Source organism: Crocodylus siamensis, chromosome 3 (assembly GCF_052110815.1).
Source record: "Crocodylus siamensis isolate JL-2025a chromosome 3, ASM5211081v1, whole genome shotgun sequence".
Lineage (NCBI taxonomy): Eukaryota > Metazoa > Chordata > Crocodylia > Crocodylidae > Crocodylus > Crocodylus siamensis.
Genome location: NC_143397.1, coordinates 64,989,916 through 65,011,193, shown reverse-complemented (window position 1 = coordinate 65,011,193; position 21,278 = coordinate 64,989,916). Strand labels below are relative to the sequence as shown.

General features: G+C 40.7%; 1 long non-coding RNA gene across 1 annotated transcript; it reads left to right on the top strand.

Moving 5' to 3' along the window:
- Positions 1–12,097: 12,097 nt before the first annotated feature.
- LOC149868349 (uncharacterized) lies at positions 12,098–20,901 on the top strand. The gene is made up of 3 exons (XR_016441233.1): positions 12,098–12,153; positions 16,649–17,523; positions 17,984–20,901. It is a non-coding gene; the product is annotated as an uncharacterized LOC149868349 (long non-coding RNA).
- The last annotated feature ends 377 nt before the right edge of the window (positions 20,902–21,278 follow it).

Here is a 21,278-nt window from a genome sequence, read left to right as displayed (position 1 = left end):
CTTTTTTTTACAACAGGAGCACACTATGGATTCACATTCAGCTTTATCATCCACTGCAACCCCCAAGTCATTCTTTGAAGAACTGCAGCCTAGCCACTCATTTTCCAGTTTGTATTTGTGTATGCAATTCTTTCATCCCAAGTGCAGGATTTTGCCCTTATCCTTGCTGAATGTCATCTGATTGATTGCCAACCATTTTCCAGCCTATTCAGGGCAGTCTGGATTCTAGCTTTGACCTCCAGAGTGTCTGCAGCTCCACCCAACTTGATGTCATCTGCAGATGTGCTAAGTGTGAACTGAATCGCATCATCCAAACCATTAATGAAGATGTTGAAGAATACTGGACCCAGAACAGATCTCTGTGGGGCACCACTTGATACCTCTTCCCAACTAGGCATTGAGTCACTGGGAACAGTTTGCTGAGCATGATCATCCAACCAGTTATGTATCCACCATACAGTAAATTAGTCTGTATTTCCTTAGCTTGTTAATAAGAATATTGTGGGAGATAGTGTCAATAACCTTGCTAAAGTCAAGGTGTATCACACTTGCTGCTCTCCCCAGTCCACAGAGTTTATCACCTTATGATCGAAGGAAATCATGCTGGCTCTTCTGATCATCTCATCCTTCAGGTGCTTCACAATAGACTCCTTGAGGACCTGCTTGTTCCAGGTATTTGCTTTCCAGCCTAACTGGTCTGTAATTCCCCAGGTCTTCCTTCATCTCTTTCTTAAAGATGGGCACTTTGTTAGCCCTTTTCCAATCATCCAGGGCCTAACCAACCTCCACGGGTTCTCAAAGGGTTAATGGCTCTGAAATTATCCCAGCGCCTTAGCCTGAGCCATCCTACCTGGCTGTGATGAAAGCATCTAGCTTTTCAAAGTAATCCCTAACACAGTGGTTCTCAGCCTTTTCAGATTCAAGGTACTCTCCTTGAAAAATATCAGCTTTTAGTTTTTACTCATTTTTTTGACTAAAGAAAAATAATAGAGCCATTTTTCTGTTGCAGATAACTCAGAAAGGTCACAACAGGTCAGAATGTTTGTTTTTGACACTTACGGATTCTTATTGGAAATCTCTGTCTTTTTGTGAATCACATTTGCACACCTAACAGTGCTAACATTACATGGCACACCATAGTACCTTTGGAAAGATCTCAAGGCACCCTAGGGTGCAGTGGAACTCCAGTTGAAAATCACTGCCATAATCTGTTCTTCCATTATTTTAGGCTTTTTGTTTCCTTCCCTGTCTGTGCTGCCAGCTGTACTTATTATCTAATAGCTGCCTCAATGTTATGAAGACTAAAGTGAATAAGGTATTGAATAATTTAGCCTTCTCTGCATCATCTGTAACTAGATTGCCTTATGCATTCAGTAAAGGACATATGATTTCTTTAGTCTTTCTCTCACTTTTGACATGCTTGTAGAGTCCCTTTTCATTGCCCTTCATGTGCCTTGCCAGCTGCATCTCAGATTGTACCTTTGCCTTCCTACTTTTGTCCCTGCATGCCTGTACAATGGTCTTACACTCTTTCCTAGTATTATGAATCAGTTTCTACATTTTATAGGATTCCGTTTTGAGTTTCAACTCATTGAAGAGATTGGTGTCTAGTCAGGGTGGCCTCCTGTTGTACTTCCCACTCTTCCATTTCAACAGGATAGCTAGTACCTGTGCCCTTAAAAAGGGCCTTCTTGAAATACAACCTGTTCTCCTGGACTTTTTAACCCATCAGACTTACTTCTCAGGAGATCCTGCCCACCATTTCCCTGAATTCGCTGAAGTCTGGTTTCCTGAAGTTCAGTGTCCTTATTCTGTTGCTTCCTCCCCTTAGGATTGTGAATGCTATCTTTGTGGTCACTATTTCCCAAATTGCCTTTCACTCTCACATTTTCAACCAATTCCTCCCTGTTTGTAAGCAGCAAATCAAGAAGAGTTCCCTAGTTGGCCTCTATCATCTGTATCAAAAAGTTATTCCCCAACGCACTTCAGAAGTTTGCTGGCTTACTTGTATAGATAGATTATATATAATTTCTCCCTTTTAAACAGAAGTAATTATGGTTTACTATCATTTATATCCTTAGTGTTTAATATCATGCAGCAATTACTGTGCCCAAAGGAAAAATCACATAATGTAATTCAGTATTGCCAACTGTCATGATTTTTGGTGGTGTTCTTAAAGTCTGAGGTTTGGGAATGTGAAAAACGTAGCTCTTTTATAATATATGGGTAGGTTTATAGGGTGTGTGTGTGTGTGTGTGTGTGTGTGTGTGTGTGTGTGTGTGTGTGTGTGTGTGTGTGTGTGTGTGTGTGTGTGTGTGTGTGAAAGTGCTAAGTTTTTCACATTCCTGAAGCGTAGACTTTAAGAACAAGGCCAAAAATCATGAGAGTTGGCAACACTGATCATTTTAATTAATATATGTAACATTAAAAAGAAGAATGAAGCATGAAGAAAAGCCTAGCAAATTTAGCTTTGACGTATTCTCTGTATTTTATTGTATCATTCTGTATTCTCATATTGAAAAACACACTGCGGAACAGTGGGGGCCAGCCTTTTTGGCAGGAGTGCCACAATTTAAACCTGAACCCTCCCCAAGTGCCACTCTGATCTCCTTCTCCTGCCTGATCTGCCGCATTTGCTTTCTGCTCCCTGCCCTACCTATTGGTGTGCTGCCTGCCCTCTCCCATATCAACCATGTGCCACATACAGAGGCTGCCTGTGCCTGAGTACTGCAGGTTGGCCACTCCTGCCCTAGAAGTTATGAGTAAACTGCAGCAACTGTGGCAGTTCTCATTTAAATGACATAATTTACAGGGTAAGACTTTTAAAAAGCATGAGTTCATGTTAGACACATGGATAGTACATGCAAGCTAATTCAGAAGACATTTTCTATCCAGCCACATTTCACTCACACAGACATGGACAATAGCAGCATAATGAGTGCCTTAGTGGTTTGCAGTAGGATTTTGTTTTAGTTGAGCACTGAGCTCTCAATGACATCCAATGGGATCTGGGTTCCATTAGGCTCCACTGAAAATCCCAGTGTAAATGTAGTAAAAGAGACTACCATCCAGTAGTTTTGAAGATGAAGCTATATGGAGCTCTAAAGTTCATCACCTACATCTATTCCAGGGCACTTAGATGAGCGAGTGTCATGGCTTTTAAATGTGCTCAGTGCCTGAAGCTCCCACTGACTACAGTTGGAGTTGAGTGTTCAGCACATCTGAAAGCAGGTCCCAGGTGTCTTACCTTGGGTACCAAAGAAGCACTTAAAATAGAGGCCATTCTTGAACGCTGGTCCTACATACTTGGCAAAGATATGAAAGAGCGATATGAAAAATGATGAAGTACTTTTAAGGGGCAGTTGGCTGGAATATTTTTACAACTTAAGTTGGTTACCTCTAAAGCCTTTAAGAGTGTGATGAGGCAGGTTATTTAGCATCTCTGCGGAGACCCTGTGGAGACTTCTTTGTTAGAGCCTAAATCTGGGAAGGAAAACCTTTTTGCGATTTTAAGAAAAATGCACTTTATGATGTCTGCCAGAGCAAGTCAAAGATGTCTTGTTGAACCAGAATTGTTCTGCAGTTTTGTCCTTGCTTTTCATATGTGGAGAAGCATCTCAGTGTGATGATTTTACTAGCTCTCAATAGATTTAATATATAGCTTGTAAATATTTTCTCCAAAGCATGGATTGTGTCATTGTTGGATAGAACTCCCCTTTACAGAGGTGTCCATTAGATCTGGAGACAGACTAATTAGATGTCTGCCTTTTGGTGGCATGATATTAAGACTTAAATTCTAGGACCTCTAAAGTTTATGCAATTCCAGGCATCAGTCAATTAGACAAAGAAAAACAGGTCAATTTTATTAGACTACATGACTCAGGCAGTTGATTATACTGAGAAAACACAGGACTTGCTATTTTAAAAGGGTTTGCTTTTGTAATTGATTAACTGCTGCCTCCTGCTCTATTGACCTTCACTAATTTGTAGTATTGTCTGCCATTTCTTATCTGCAGCTGAGTGGGGAGGCTCATACGTAAACACCAACGCTGTTAAGGTCAAAGGGGACTTCATCCATCTTTGTAGTCTATTCATTATAATCATGTGCAAAGCCAGGCAGCAAGCTCTCTGACTGCTCCATTATACAATGCTGTGGTCTTTATCACACACTCACTATTTTTAAATATAGTAAAAAGCAATTGAAAATGGCTTTGGGTAGTTCAATCCATCTTCAGAACATAGTCCAAGCCCTACTGTGGAATCGTGGGTACCAGAGACATGCAAAGAGGCTAGCTGGTGGATATGCTTGGTGTGGTATCCTATTTGACCTAAACACAAGGCTGGCTGCTCAGGATGTGAGAGCTGCCTACCATTTCTGATTTGTCCTCTGGGCATCTTTGCAATATAGTATTTTAGTTAATGTAACCCACAGTCCTTGTAGAAGTACAAACCAAGAGAGAACTTTTCACAACAACTGTTTGTTGAATGTATTTAAGAACAAACATATCCTCAACTTACTTCATTCTGAATGCTTTGGACAATGGTACATACACTGAAATATATGCATTGACACTTAGAATGCTATGAGCAGTGCAAGGCATACCACTTAAGAATGCCATATGTATGATATTATATGTGCTTGTATGTGTGTGGCTAAAATGTATATACATGTATGTAAAATATATAGTATACTTAGATTGCCAAAAAAACTTTCGAAAATGTCCTTTATTGAAAGCTGTTAGAAAAACTAAGCTGTTATGGGAACAAAGAAAAGGTCCTTTCACAGACTGAAAACTGGTTGAAAGATAGAAATCATAAAGTACAACTCTACTATAATTTTTTGCAATGAAGGAAGACTAACAGAAGGGCAACCTAAAAATATGTGCTGTTTAACACGTTAAATGATTTGAAAAAGTAAATAAATAGTTTGATCTTAAATAGATAAAAATTTGTCAGATGGTGCAAAATTATGCTAGATAGTCAAATCCAAACATGACAGTGAAGAGTTATAGACAGACTTCATAAAACTGAGTGAGGAGGCAAGAAAGTGGCAAATGAAATTCAGCATTGATAAAAGTATTTCACATGGTAGAAAATAACCTTAACTATGCATCGTGGGATCTGAATTAGCAATAATTCTGCAGATTTTGGAGTTAATGTGAATCATTCTCTAAAAACATTGGCTCATTGTGCAGGGTGGTCAAAAAAGGAAATACAATGTGAAAAATTATTAGATACAAAACAGAAAAAATAATACCTTTCCATTGCATCCATGTGTGCCACTTTGACTATTGTATTCAGTTGTTGTCATCATGTTCCACAAAAGTTACAGTCAAAACAGAAAAGGTAGAGAGAAAGATAAAAAAGATGACCCTGGTTATGGAACAGTTTCCATACAAGGAGAGACTTGGGAGAACGATGACTTCAGCTTGGAGAAGAGGTGACAGAACAATAAAGATCTATAAAACAATACAGAAAATATAAATTGGGATCTATTATTCTCCATGTCTTACAATGCAAAAACTAGGATGTATCTGATAGAATTATAAAGCAGTAGGTTTAAAAAAAAAAAAGCAATTTGTGAACCTTACTGCCTCATGACATTGTGGTGACCAACTGTATAACAAGGATGGTAACGGCATTAGATAAATTTATGGAAGATAGCTACATCAAAGCTATTAAACACAAGAGTCAAGAATGTAACCTTGGGCTCAGGATATCTCAAAGTCTTTGACTACTAGAAATTTGGGAGGATGTGGCAGGGGATGGAACAAGCTCTGTATGCCCTTTTTTATCTTCTTAAAAGCATCTATTTTGTCAATATCTGAGGCAAAAGCAGTGCAGTAAACTAGGTGATCTAGATAGTGGCAGAAAGAGACCATACAGGAAGTGGGAGCAAGGTTAGAACAGTATTTGTTAAGTTGCAATGAGCCGTAAAACTTTTTGTTGGTATTAAGTCCAGATTTTTTACTATACAGTAGGCTTAGGGATTTCTGTTCCCAGGCCCATCTTCTGGATGTGTTTTTTTTTTTTTTTTTTTTTTTTAATTTCCTTGCACATGAAGATTGTGAGGTCAGGTGGGGAATGTTTTTTCTGTAGGTGCTCCTACTGATGTTCATGTCTCTCCTTTATATTTTTTTCTGTGAGATTTCATTCTGATGTGTATTTCCTGTCTAGTTATCCCATCTAGATATGTCGAAAGATTTTGCATTTATTGTTAAGGTAGTGTTGTGTCCTGTTTGGAGTCTGTTGCTCAGAGGGGAGTTTGCTTCTGAAGATGAGCTGGGCCAGTGTCAGGACCAAAAGTGGGGGAGCTGGAAATATTTCTTTCAAGTTCTGATTTTTTTTTTATTACAGGCTGTAATTGTTTGATGGTCCTTCTTACTGGTTTCAGTGTGAATTGGTGTGTGACAACCAGGGGAGTGTAAACAGTGGGGTGGAGGTTTTCTTTTTGTATTACAATAGGTTATTGAAGGATATTTTGTATGGCTTGTTCAAAGATGTGATTTGTTTTTCTGCTGGAGTGTCCTTGCCAGGTAAAGTTATTTTTCAGGTTGGGGAGGTAGGTGTCACAACTATTCACCTCAGACCAGATGCAGTGGTATCTGAGGGCCAGACTGTAGATTACAGCTTTCTTGGTGTGTTTGGGATGGTTACTGGTTTTGTGATCGTGTATTACATAGCAAACCAGTCTCAATGCTGTGTCTACTGTTCACATACTTGCACCCATTTATCATACCTCCACTTTTTTTACTTTGGTAAGTTTTTACCTGCCTAATTCTTTCAAGTGTTTTTCCTTGGTCTCTTTGCCCCTTTGCTGCTGCTATTGCCATTTTCTCTCCATTAGTCTGAAAGTTTCTAATTTGCCTGGGTATAAATGCAGTGTTACTTTGATCCCATACAGCAAGTGGCTGCTTTCTCTCTTTTCTGTAATGTAATATTGTGTCCTATCTGGGCCCCAACACACATTTTTTGTGCTTCACTTTTGTGTCACATCCTAATTTTTTTTTCCTTCTCCAGGGGGTTTTGTTAATCATTGAAGGTCATTGTTAGATCAGATTATTTATAACCTAGATGTATTAGCTTGCAGTTCTTCAGGTTGAAATGTATGTTTTTCATGCTCCTTTTCCTAGTTGCCTTGAGTCCTCTTCTGTTATGTCTGTGTTGTTCACAATTTGCATAAATGTGGTATCGTCAGCAAGTGTAATTAACAACTCTTTTATTCCCTATTCCAGTTCATAGTTGTATGCTTTAAATAGTACAATTTGTGCAAGGAAAAAATATACAAAATAGGGAGAAAGAAGTCGCTATGATCTAATTTTTTTAATGCGATTAATATGGTGACTATACCATTTTAATATTGTTTTTCTTTATTTTTCCAGACTTTAATGGATAAAATGTGATAAGTGGAATTACTAGCTAGTGTTCAGTTTAACGTGATGAACTAACTTTAAGTTGGAATCCACTGAAAATCACTTTAGATGAAAATTTCCTATCTCATCCTCCCTTCAGCCTCACCGAGTAGCCATACCAGTGCTTTGAATCCATGCCGAATGTTGGAAACTACTGAATTCATTCTTGTGCGTCTTGAAGACTAATTAAAAAGGAACAGCTTGGTGAATTTTCTAGTTGAGCACTTTGCCTTTTGCAAAGTAACTACATTTCTGAAACCAGTCAAGCCGAGACCAGAAAGTTATTGCCTCCAGCCTTAGAACTTTGATCTTGTTTTGATGGATGCTGTGTGGCTGTGAATTCTTCAGGGTAGCAGGGCATAAATTCTCAATGGTATTACCTAAAGATCTGGATGATGAACCAGTAAAACAACTGTTGTACATGCTTAATCTGAATCTATGTTCTTCCACTGTTTGTTTCCTTAACTTAAGTCACCTGTTTATTCCCTGCAGTGTTTTCAGGAAGAGAACAATACTATTTATGGAGAATACAAGGGCTCTGATAGGACAAAACCCCACTAATACCTTCTAGGACGGTGCAGATGAAACGTAAGAAACCAATATGATAAACCATTAACTTGAAAAGCTGCAGTAAAATACTCTTTCCAGAAGTTTTCACACCCTCAGAGGGTGCATGCATATGTTATATTTAGATCAATCTAGCTAGGGTTAAGTCAATCTAAATGTCCATCTGTGCGGACATGGGGGAGGTTTAAATAGGGCCAAGAGTGGTGGACCCAATCTAAGTTAATTCACCTGAGTAAATGAATGAACTTAAAGCAGAAACAGGTTAACCCGATCCAGAGAACATCTGTACGTGTTTGAAGAGCATCTTTGAGGTCTGAGAAAGCCCAATCACTTGCCTCAGCCCCTCTTCCTACCCCCTATACTCCCCAACCAGGCAATTTTTAGCTCCCTGGCCCACTACCCCTGGACAGACAACCCCTCCTTGAAGACCCACCAGCCTCTCTACATACCTGCTAGCCCTATGATCCCACCCACCCAAAGTTACTTGCACTGGATTCCTGCCAGGGCTCCCAGGACCAGTGTAAGTAACTGTCCTCACCCCACCCAGAGTTGGATGCTTACTGTGCCTTCATGCTTTGGGTTTGCGCAAATGTTCACTGCACCCCGTCTATCGTCATGCAGCTTATTTTAAGCCACATGATTGTAGATCAGGAGCAATGTGGGCAGTTAGAGAAAAAGGGGGAAAAATCCTTATGAATTTGGGATGTTGACAAGAGCTACATATCAATCACATGCACATTTCTTGGAATTTCATTTTTGTAAAACTGCTGGATGACATTTCTTCTTTGCCTGCTACATACCTCTGTGGAGTGCAGGCAGAGAGCATGAGAGTATGAAAGCAAGGTCAGCCCCCAAAATGAAAAACCATTCTCCATTTCAATAGGCACTTTATGCCTATTCAGAATGGGAAGCTTTGAAAGCTTTCTTCTCTCCCAACAATGATTCGTCTCAACACTACATGAATAACTGAGAGAAGCAAAGAGGGAAATGGGTTAATTCAAACTGGCCAAATCCTCAAATTTCATTCAAAGCTAGTTAGTTAATTTGAGGGGAGTTTTAAGAAGATTGATTATAACTTCTAAGAAAAATTGTCATAATGCCCTACATTTATCAAATATTGCATCAGATTTAGTGAGAGAAAATGTTAGTATGATTTGTAAATGAACCGGATGTTAGGGCTGTGTGAAATAGCACCGTTTCATTTTGACTTCTTTTTCACCATTTTGAAGGGACAGTGTTTCATTTTGTTGTTTTGTTTCATTTCGAAGCACTGCTTCCTTTCATTTCATCAAAACCGTTTTCCTGTTTCAATGCATTGTGACATTTCACACATAGGTTATAATGGGGAATCATGAAAATGTCTATAACTTTGTCATTTCTTGCCTGATTTGGATGCAAATTGCAGGGATGGTAGCCCTTTTTGAGGGCATGAAGCCTGCCAAGTTTCAAGGAGATGGGAAACTGCAGCCTGCTGTCAAACTGTGCACAGATCTGGGGGTCTGCACCTTCGGGAAGTCTGTGGGGTTGTGCCAGACACCTCCCGGTGGTGTGGGCCCCAAGATCTGCATTTGGGATGACAGGAGGCTGCTGCTGCTGCCTGGGACCGGTGCTGGGTGCAGCCCTCACCCAGTGCCAGGAAGACTGGTGCTGCTGCTGGCCCCAGGCGGCAGCAGCAGCAGCTTCCTGTCATCCTTCATGCAGATCTGGGGACCCACACCCCCAGGAGGAGTCCAGCCATGCCAGGAGGGCAGGTTGAGTTCTGTGGGGCTGGTGGAGCTGCTTGGAGTGCAGCCCTGGCTCTCCCCACCTCCCACCGCTGGGGTGCACTTCAAGTGGCTCTGCCAGCCCCATGGAGCTGAGCCCAGCAGCAGGAGGTGGGGGAGAACCACTGTCCAGGACTGCACTCCGAGTGGCTCCACTAGCCCCATGGAGCTCAGCCCGGCAGTGAAAAGTGGCGGGAGCCAGTGGTGGAGCCACTTGAAGTGCAGCCCTGGCCAATGGCTCTCCCCTGCCTCCCACTTCTGGTTTCAGCTCCGTGGAGCTTGCAGAGCCACTTGGAGTGCAGCCTCGTGGCAGGAGGCAGGGGAGAGCCTGGGCTGTGCTTCAAGTGGCTCTGCCAGCCCCATGGAGCTCAGCCTAGTGGTGAGAGGCAGAGCACAGCCTTGGCTCTCCAGCAATTCCCACCACTGGGGTGAGCTCCATGGGGCTGGAGAAGTCAGTCAGAATGCAGCCCTGGCTCTCCCCCACTCCTGCCACCGGGTTGTGCTCTGACCGGCTCCGCCAGCCCCATGGAGCTCAGCCTGGCAGTGGGAGAAGGATCACAGCCCTGGTTCTGCCTCGCCTTCTGCCACCAGGCTGAGCTCAGGGGCTGGTGGAGCCAGTCAGAGCATAGCCTTGGCTCTCCCACACCTCCGGCCACCAAGCTGCTCTCTGACTGGCTCCACCAGCCCCACAAATCTCAGCTCAGTGGCAGGAGGCAGCAGAAGAGCTAGTGGTGGAGCTGCTCAAAGTGCAGCAATGGCCAGTGGCTCTCCCCCACTTCGCGCTGCCAGGCTCAGCTCCGTAAAGCTGGCAGAGCTGCTCAGAGTGCAGCCCTGGTTCTCCCCCACCTCTTGCCACCAGGCTGCTTTAAAACTTGAAATGTTTGAAACTTTCAAAATGTTACGAATACCCTTATTTCATTTCGAGGCTTTTTGAAGCCGTTTGTTTCATTTCAATTTTGCTTTTTTGAGTTCAAAATGCATCGAAACAGCTTAAAAATGAAACACTCATTGAAATTTCGCACAGCCCTATCAGATGTATTTATGTAGTGTATTTCATCACAAATGGGGAAGGGCATCTTTTGAAGTTGTCTGGCCAACCTAGTAAGGAGGACTTTAAATTATGCTCCACAGGGCATGGTAATTGCAGCCCTTCAGCAACAAAGCACAAAGTCCGGAGAGGAAAGGACTTGAAAAAGCAACTTAACTCAAGAAAAGGGTCAGAGAGCTATAGGACTGCAACAAGTGCCACAACAGGGAAGCAAGTAGATCAAAATACAAAATACATCCAATGCATATATACAAATGAGAAGTATGGGTACTAAACAAGATGAGTTGGGAGCTACAGCCTGAGGAAAGAACTGTGACCTGACTGCCATTATAGAGACCTGATGGGACAGCTCTTATGCCTCAAATGCAAAAGGAAAGCATGCAGGCATTGCAAGAATAGGCAGATCATCAAGGAAGCATACCAGGAAATAGCAAGAACCTGCAGGGACAAAATCGGGATGGGAAAGATAAAGAACAAGCTGCACCTGGCAAAGGAAGTTAAGAACAACAAGAAGACGTTATATAAGGATGTTGGTCAGAAAAGAAGGACCAAGGAAGCTGCTGCGGGTCCTGTGTTAACAAGCCAGTAGAAAACTCTTTACAGAAGATGCGAAGAAGGTGGATCTACTCAATATCTACTTTGCCTCATTCTTCACAAAAAATAAAGCTGCAGCCAGACACCGAATAAGGATTATCCGGATAAGGAAGGGGGCAAGCTGAGGGAGGAGATAATAAAAGAGATGGTCAGCTTTTGTTGGGTTTGACTAGATTCAAGTAATAAGGGCTGGATTAATAGGGCTATGCAAAGCTTCAGTAACTGATTCGATTCAGAGGAGATTTGGCCCGATCTGGGAATCTTCAAATCTGAATCGAATTGGGAGACCAAATAAAAGCTCCAAATCGAATTGAAGCATCCGAATCAATTTAAAAAAAGATTCAGAAAAGATTTGGCCAATTCAGAGATCCAGCCATAGACTAAACAGACAGCTGGCAGCTGCCTCCAGCTGGTAAGTTTTTGTTAGGGTTTGAGGAGGGGAGAGGAAATGGGTGTGTAGGGGAAGGAAGGGATTGGGGCTGGGACAAGCTGCCTAGCCACTGTGGGGGGCACATTACTTGGGGAGAGGGGCGGGGGATGCGGGCATGGCAGCCCTGGGAGCAGGGGCTCAGTGCTGGGAGCAGGGTCTCTGCCCTGCTGCCACTTGCCTAGCCAAGGGGGGAGAGGGATGTGGGACAGAGAAGCAGTGCAGTACTGTGAAGCCTGCTGGTCTCTGTTGTGTGATCTGGCTCTGCAGGGAGCAGAGCTGCACAGGGCAGGCAGTGGTGGGGAGCAGACTGGTGTGGATCTCTGCTTTCTGCAGAGCCAGGTAACGTGGCAGGGATTCCCCAATCCCTAATTCAATTTTCCTTTCCTATCCAGAGTGAGGGCTTCCCCACTGTACTTCACTGTTGCCTTTCTTCTCAGCTTCCCTCCTCCTCAGCATCATCTCTCTAGGAGCATTTAACTTCCTCTAGGGCCAGCCAGTCATCCCTGTCAGAGGGCCCAGAGTTTTTAGGCAGGCAGGCTATTATCCTCTAACCTCCTGCAGTTGGGCTTTAGCCCCTGCACCTTGTTACAGGCAAAGACTGGGATTTTCAAAAGACCTGGCAGAGTTAGTCTGCTGGATCTCAATATAAATGAAGCACAAAGATGATTATCCTTATTTTGCTTTTCTGGCTCCCCTGTCTTACATCAGTGCTTATCTACATCAAATAAGTCTGAGATTACTGGGGGTTGGAAAAATAGTTTTTTTGGGATTTCGTATACTTCAGTTTGTTGTGGCTGAGGCTCAACTCATCTTGCTCACTGAAATAATTCACCCAGTAGCATTGCATCTGGCTGACTCTATCCTCTCCACACTTGGAAAGGAAGATGAAAAGGTTACTGACAATGTGCAGGAAGGTTATGTCAAAAGGGCTTAAAACAACTTTCCGCTATATAAGCAATTTTTATCATAGTCCTCTGTGTTGCATTTGCACTTTTTAAAAACTGTTGTCTTGCTTGAGTGAAAGTAAATGTAATATGTTATGGTACAATGAAATATTACTGCTTCTGTAACATCCCAGGGATTAAGTCTCCTGCTGTGTTTATCTGGCCTCGTGGTCCATGAGCACAGTTTTAAATAGAGCATCCCGTCACAGCCTTGTATGAAGACTTCTGATATTTTGGGTGCCTGCTACGTGCTCCACAGTGCCATTATCTCCAAAGCTATGCAGCAATCTTACTAGGATGTAAAGGCACTTGGGGGAGCATGCAGTAGCTCTGTATTCGACCTAAGTAGTAAGAATAAGATTTGGTTCAGTTAGCAGGAAAGGCTGACATTTTCAGCCAGTTTGTATTCTTTAAGGGTTTGTTTGTGAAACCTTCAGTCAGAATTAGTGCTGTAGCTGAAGTGGCAGAATACTAGAGCTCAGGCTAAAAGCTTCTGTACTGTTTCCATCCCTTTCTGCTCCCACTCAGAACTAAAACCATAGCCTGAAACGTAGTAATGAAAAGCAGTATTTTATTGGATTTTTTAAAAATCTGTTAAATGTACCCATTTTAAAATAAGAAAACAGCTTAGGCAAAATACAGCTGCATTTCCCTCATTCTGATTTTCAAGATGTTGGAAGTAAGGATGGAAATATTGCCAGTCAAGTGCAATAGATTCAAATATCCAGAAGGTGGCACTTGCAGTATTTCCACTGCAATGGTAGCAAGAAACAGTAGGTAAATAATGCAGCTTTTGCCTCCCTGCAACTTGTTATAGAAGTGTAAAAGCTCTGCTTTGTTAACACTGTGCTAAAAGGGAAAGTCATAATGGATGCATGCTTTTATCCAAACCGTCTCATGTATCTATTCCTGTAACACCGCCATAATAAATACAAAGGTTGGAAGATTTTTTTTTTTTTTAGATTTGATGCCTGTTATCTTTTCTTTGATACCTTGCAGAGCAGAGTCTAAAATTTGCCCAAAAAGAACCCTGTGCATGCTTTTGCCACTATTTTTGCTTGTGTGTGTGTGTGTATGTGTTTTCCCCCGGAGGCAAATACTCAGATTTGCTAGGTTTAGAGGGGTGTTTTTATTATATTTTTGTCTTGGCAGTGCTTTTAATGCATCTTACCAGTTTGGTTTAAATGGTGTCAACATAGCTTCTGTCTGACTATCAGTTTGATCCATAAATAAGTAAATAGATCTGAAGTCATTTTTAAAGAGGCTGTAAGCTAATGTGAGCAAGGAGGAGAAACTCAAGCAGAACTCTATTTGTAGCCTCTGACTGTGACATTTTCTTTTACTGAAGAAGCTGCATAGAAAGACACTGGCAGCAGTTGTGTTAATGGTCACACAGACCTGCTGTTTTACCTACTTGCGTTTAGCTATTTGAGAACAAACTGCCCTGTCTGTTGACCTCCCTTATAAGGGATCAGAAAAATATGTAAAGTCCCTGAATTGTACATGTGGGAAGACTTTTTTTCAACCTTCGTAAGTCAGAGGCACCGCTACTTCCTTTTTCAATGGCTTAAATACCCTCACTTTTGCATTTAAAAAAAATCTCCTATATAAAATTAGATCCACGGCTCCCCTGCATTGAAAGCTGGGTGATGTTACAAAACATGGGGCCATTGAAATAATATGGGATTGATCCTGTAAGGTACTGAGTACTTAGAACCAATGAGACTGCTCATGAGCTTAATGTTAAGCATGTGTTTTAAGTGTTTTTCTGGATCAGAGCCAGAGAAAGTGCAGGATAGATCCCTGCTGGAATATTAGTATGATGCTTTCTAAATGCAGGGACTGATTCATGGCTACATAGTCCCAGTTTTACTCCTTTGTGATTCTGTGGAAATCAGTGCACTAACTCCCAAGACAAAGCTGGGGTAATGCAGTGGTAAATCAAACCCATGCTAACAGCTAACTAATGTTGTTGTAAAGATTCCATTTACTGCTAAATAGAGGTGGGTGAATAATTCATAACAAATATGGTATTCAGCATTGTTTTCTGTTCTGAATAAATCGTGAACAGACTATATTTTTACGTCATTTGTTATTTGCAATTATTCCTAGAAAACCCTATAGAATGTGGTAGAAAATTGCATGTACTATGGAATTCAGTGGCTTGCCATAGCAAGAATATTGCTTTATATTAAATTTTATGGGTTTCTTTTAGTCTAACTTCTCTGAGACTTTATTTCCCATTGGTAGAGCCTTATTGGTTTAATCCCTGTTGAATTCTCTTGCTCGCTGACATGAGGCATACACTTAGTCCCAGCTTCTCAGATATATTTATGCCACTTTTACAAAGTAATTTGACATTTTAAGGAGCGTATGTGGCCTCCCAAGAACGCCCCATGACATGCTGAGAAGGCATAAAAGCTGTAAGTGGGCCCAGCTTCTAGCACCCTGGATGTACATCATGTTGTAAGCAGCAAGCATCTAGCAAGCAGTAGCGGTGGCAAGAATGCATTGCAGTATGGTTATCCTCTGCTTCCTGAGGGTCATGAGTCAAACAAAAAACTAAATTGGAGTAACCCAGAGACTCCTTCTGTAGGCCCTGACTCCTCTGCCAGTGTAGGAGCAAAAGAACTGAGTCAAGGCAGGTATATGTCTATTACCTGTGTTAGTCTAACAGGAAGGACAAGGCTTTTGCCCCAAATATACTACATTTATAAATCCATTTAAAATTCTATTTCCATGATATTTGATTAAAATTTTCCTTTCTGGCAAATATTCTAACCAGTGTAAGCACATTTACTTTAATCCTTGCTGAAAGGAAACACAAAAGGCTGAGCATGCTGTTTTGCAGCATATTCACATATGCATTTTCAATAGCTATTTGCTGAAGCTCTCCCCTCCTCCCCATCTCCTCTCTTCTCTTGAGCCCTGTCTCTGTCAATGAGCTAAACTTACATATTGCCAAACTACAAAGCCTGCACTGATGGTATTGGCAGGATTAGACCTGCACACAGCAACTACTGAATCTCTATTTTGTAGTCCGCTAAACAGATTTATGCTTACATGGGAGCTTTGGACTGCGTAACAAAACCACAAATCTAGATTGTTTTCAGCATCTTTTCTCCACTGTCTGCTCTTTTCTAATGAAGCGCTTCAGTAAGATTCTTCAATATGGCTCAGAGGTTTTCTTGGGGATAAATTGTAAATGCAAACCACCAGGAGTGAAAGCCTTAGGTACCATCATTTAACTTCTTATGTTAGTGTTGTTATAATATTAACACACACAAATAAGCTCAAGTAACATTAACAGTATGACACGAACACAAAAGTCCTGCATACATCATTTGGGGGAACTATGGTGGCCATATAGTCAGAGTTAATTACATTTGCATTTGAAGATTTATAACATCAGAGTTGTTTTCTGCTAAAGTTTCCTGCCCTCCTGTAGCTGCTGTTTATCAGGAGCTCTCTGTTCTGCTCAACTGCTGGTTATCAGTTTAAATAATCTGTGCCATTGACTGGAAAAACAAAAAACGGCTAATAAAGGAAGCTTTGCTTCCTGGGTGGCTTACAATTAAAAGTTTACTTTATTCATGAGCCAAATCTTTTTTTAATCTGTCTAAATTTCCTACAAAACAGTAACAGTTTTCCTATAAGTTCTGCCAAAACAAATATTCCCATCACTTTATCTTGTGACATTAGCTCATGTTCTATATATTTCATTTTCTAGCTGCACTTCTCACTGTAAAGAGACTATCTGTATCCAAGATGAGTTTCCAATACTCCCATCTAGCTGTGAGGGACAATGCTTTAAGTGCATTTATTGAACTCCTTTTTGGAATTAACCCTTACCCTAAACAGATCTATCTCTGTCTGCTTTTATTTTTCAGCAGTTGACCTAAAGAAGGTAGTAGAAAAACAGGCAGCAGCAATCTGGATTGCCTTGCACGTGCTGCAATAATGTTGCAATGAAATACTAAATGAATGATTTAGAACTGTTGACAAAACAAAAGCCATGTTATTTGTGATACCCCATATGCTGTGAAGGTTGTCAGAGTCGTTGGAAATTAAAAATGTAAGAGTCACTGTCACTAAAGCTTTATGCACATTTTATGCTTGGAAAAACCAGGAAATTATCCTGAAATGCACCCACAAAATACATTATGCAAATTCCTTCTCTTCTTTTTGTAGTTATGAAAAGCAGAACGTAACAATTAAAGGACAAACAGACTTTCCCAACTGTACATTATAGAAAACAGCAGTACAGGGGAAGCAACGGAGGTATTAGCTGTTAAGAAGCATTCTCAGTTCCAGCAAGGAATTTTCACTTTTCTACAAAACATACGATTGTTAAAATTTGGCAAATACATTTTTCCTGCATGACTTATTACTTGTGGCCTTTGCAGTATCCTGTTAGCCACTATTCCAAGACATGACATGACCTTTTCAGCACATTAAACTGCCTCTGTACTAGGGGAAGATTGTACGTTGGTAATGTAGGTACAGGGAAGAATGGCTGATTCCAACAAAACTATTCCAGAGTCAGCTTTTATTGCAGTGGGTTGAAACTGTTTAATTTGTCTTAAAAATCCCTCAAGATATTAAGACCTTACATTTAAAGAGAAGATTAAAAAACTAGTACAGAAATCTAATGCTGGAGTAACAGCAATTAAAGGGGGATCAAAAGCAAACTGAATATCAACCTGGGCAGACTGAGCAGACAAGAGCATCAGGCAGTTTCAATATAAGGCAGAAGAACATAATGGTAAGTTCTTGCTTTGCATGTGTTTGCATATAAACATGAATATTTCATAAACACTTTGCTCATGGTAATTCTGGTGTGAAATCAGTGTAAAAAGTGCCCAACTTGACAAGGGCATGATTTGACACTGGGAGACATAGATCATTTCAGAAACAAAAATATGCGTTGATGATGCAATACTTTTCCACCAATTAAAACCACCTTTTGATTTTGTGAAAATTTTGCATTGCTTTTTCCCGTCACAGTGATGAGATTCCCATCCTCCTCTACCCTCCCCCTGACACTCAAGGTTTTCTGGCAGAGAATGTTCTTTGCAGAGATCAAGTACTCAGCATTTTGATATTCATGCTGTGCATTACACCCTAGTGCCATGCTGATTTATATTTTATTAAAGTTATTCCATGATGCTCCACTAAAGGATTTTTGCACAGTAACTGAAACATCTTTTCCTGAACATTGACAGAAACAGGATCTTGGACTAGAGAAGGCTGATCCAGCATCCACTGAAGTCAACAGGAAAACTACTATTGATTTTAAAGGTGGAGGGTCAGGACCTAGAAGGATTGCTGCTCTGATCTTGCACATCAGTTCTTATGCTTCCAAAGTGTGGTGCACTCACCCATGTGAATGTTATGTAGCACTTAAAACACTCCTACAAGTATAATATTCTTACTGTAGCAATCAAGCCACAGAACTTGAAAAAATGTACACGTACAAGTTCATATATTATATTTCTGGTACCATCCAGCAGCTTTTATGTTCCGGAAACTTCCACTGAAGCCACTGGAAGATCTGAATATGCAGAAGATGAAATTGCACCCTGAAGGTAGATTAAAATGACAATAAAATGTCAGAATTCATTGACTGTTTGTAATATAGTAAGAAACAAAAATGTCATACTTTATGATTTCCTCACATTATAATTGGTAATTTCTAATGCAATGAGATTTGTCTACAATGTTAGTGACTTGGGAAGTCTTGTTTTCTGAAGCATCTGTGTTACTCAGTTATTTCATATATATGGTGAGGCTTCTGTAAGCTGGTTTCTTACTATAATTTGGTTTTTCTGATTCTCTGTTTTTATGGCTACCCCACAGCACTCAGTTTTCCTACTGTGACTCAGTCACTGACATTAACACCTGTTTTCGAGCCTGCAGCCTTTCCAGGGCAGGCGCTTGTTTCACAGGGGGTAATGCATCATGAAGTTCTAAAATCCAGGACATGAGCAGTGAGGGAATTCACATTGAACTCATACCTTTACAAAGCTTTAATTTCCCTCCATACGTAAAATGCTCCTTCCTGTCTACTTGCTTCAGATCACTACAATTGTCTATAAGTTCCATTAAGGCTACTGCTCAATGTCAGGAAGATGTCCCTGCTTAGTATTATCCCCTCCCCACCTCCTCTTGGAGCTTTCTGTTTGGAAAAAGCAAGAGACAATCTAGGATTTGAAGCATGGTTAAGTACATTAGAAGTACGCAGGTTAGATGAGAATGCTGTAACTCTTCCACTGCTACTGCCCTGCACTAGTTCTGTAGTTAACTGGGCTATCTCATTCCCCATTCTTCAAGAATTTGAATAACTCATTCTAGGACTGAATATATCATCCTGAATGTATAAAAGGACTATAAAATGGGCACAAATGTAATTGACACACACCTTAAAGCCTCTCTGCACTGCTGGAATGGTGCGAAGGGGTTGAAGTGAAAAAGAGAACCAGGCCTACAAAGACTGTCATGTTCTGCTATCCAAAATAGTGGCAGCTCCCAGCACTGGGTTTACAAGGGTGGGTCAAGGGAAAAATTATGTGGAGAAATTTTTGGTTGCCTGAGGTGTGACCCATAGCAAAGGAGTCCTACATTAATGACAGACCATGTCTACACAAGGTGCTGACTGTACAGTAGCCTGATACTGCTGTGCAGTAGCGTTATGTAGCAACAACCATGATGTAAATGCTTCTGCACAGTAGTGTTAGGCTACTGCACAGTAGTGTCATGAAAAAGATGTTAATTGGCACTACTGCGCAGGAACTCACAGTAACGTTTACCATGGATCATTCTTTTAACATATCCTAGGCTGTACTTCATAATTTTGTGCATTGTGGCTGCAACTACACAACACATTGACTGCGCAGTTGTTTCTGTGCAGTCACTTAGTACTTGTATAAACTTGTGTACACATGTACTAAATGACTGCACAATCAGTGTCTTGTGTAAATGTGGCCACAATGCACAAAATGATAAAGTACAGCCTAGGATATGCTAAAAGAATTCCCCCTTGTAAAAGTTTATAGACAATTCTTCTACTTGTTCAAAACAGCCCCCTTAGGTATCACCAAAAAGCTTTGCCAAAAGTAACAGATTTGAGCAGCAGACATCTGATCCAAAACATTTTGCAGCTCATAAACAGAGCAATCCATAAGAAGCAAATCATTTCCGTAGGGGTAAGCAGTGGTTTGCTGCATTACTTGAGGTCGTGGCAAAGGAGGGATATTTGCTAGCTTGTGCTTGCCTCCCATTAAAATTTCTCATATGAATAATTCATTTCTATAGCTATGTTATCATTTGCATTTTCAGTGTCTTATGAAAAGACTGTGATAGACAAGTATCAGAAGGTTAGAGGACTAGGTTCAGAGTGTATCCCAAAGTTACAGACATCCTGATAATCTCCAGTTCTCCTTGAAACACTCCTATTTCCTGTCCTCCTGCCTATTCAATCTTTTATTACTTTATAATCAGGTCCAGCAGGTCTGGCATACACTGATATGGAAGGGAGACAGAAGTGATATTGGAGTGTTGCAGTGTGGGACACAAGACGATATTAGTTGGAGATGGAGTTGAATAGTCAGGGTAGAAAAACATATTTAAAGAAATTTACCTCTGAACTTTCAGGAGGAAAACCTGGAAGTGAGACGAGGGTAAGACAAGTTTATTATTACGCAAAACAGTCATCCTATTTTTAATCTATTTTTTAACCTTGTGGTTATTATTACTATTGTGAAAAAGGCCCTGTTGCAGTGTAGCCGATATAAAGTTGTGGTTCATAGCCTAAAGAACTTGCATGTTAAAGTCCTGATTCTGGATGCTGATTCTGAACTTAAGTTTAAGTCCTGATGACTTCTTAGTTTGTGTTACAGTACATTTATTATCAGTTATTATTATTTGTAGTGTTTGTAGGATCTGGACCTAAGAAGAAAAGCCTCGAAAAGAATAAGTGCTTTACTCTTTAGGCAGTGTGATGTTAAATAGGAGACCTGCAACATGATTTATGGCATACCTTGATGAATTACAAAATTTATGTTGTTTCACAAGGCACACAGTAGTTTGACATGTTTAGTTTGTTATTTTTCTTGTAGACTGTAAAGTTTCAACTGGTTTGAAATAAAACATACAAAGTTACATAAACCTTCACTGAACAGCACTGCTTCAACAAATTTCAATAGTAACATTATATATGTATGCATGCCAGAAAAATTATATATCATTTTGGAATGGTAAGCTTTTTAAAGAGAAGTTGCTAAGCAGGGCAGATGTGTGGTGGCTATTTTTTTTTTCTTCGCCCAGCTGGTATTTTTTCTTAAGAAGCTTAGAATGATAAAGAAAAATGTTTCTTGGATTTTGAATTGAGGAAACAAATTTATATATGTGTGGAAAGAATCCCTATCAAACAGCCCATGCTGCACTTAAAGAAGAGTGTGTGTCATGTACCGCTGATACATATGGACAATATACAGTAGACCATTTGTTTGGAGGTAATCA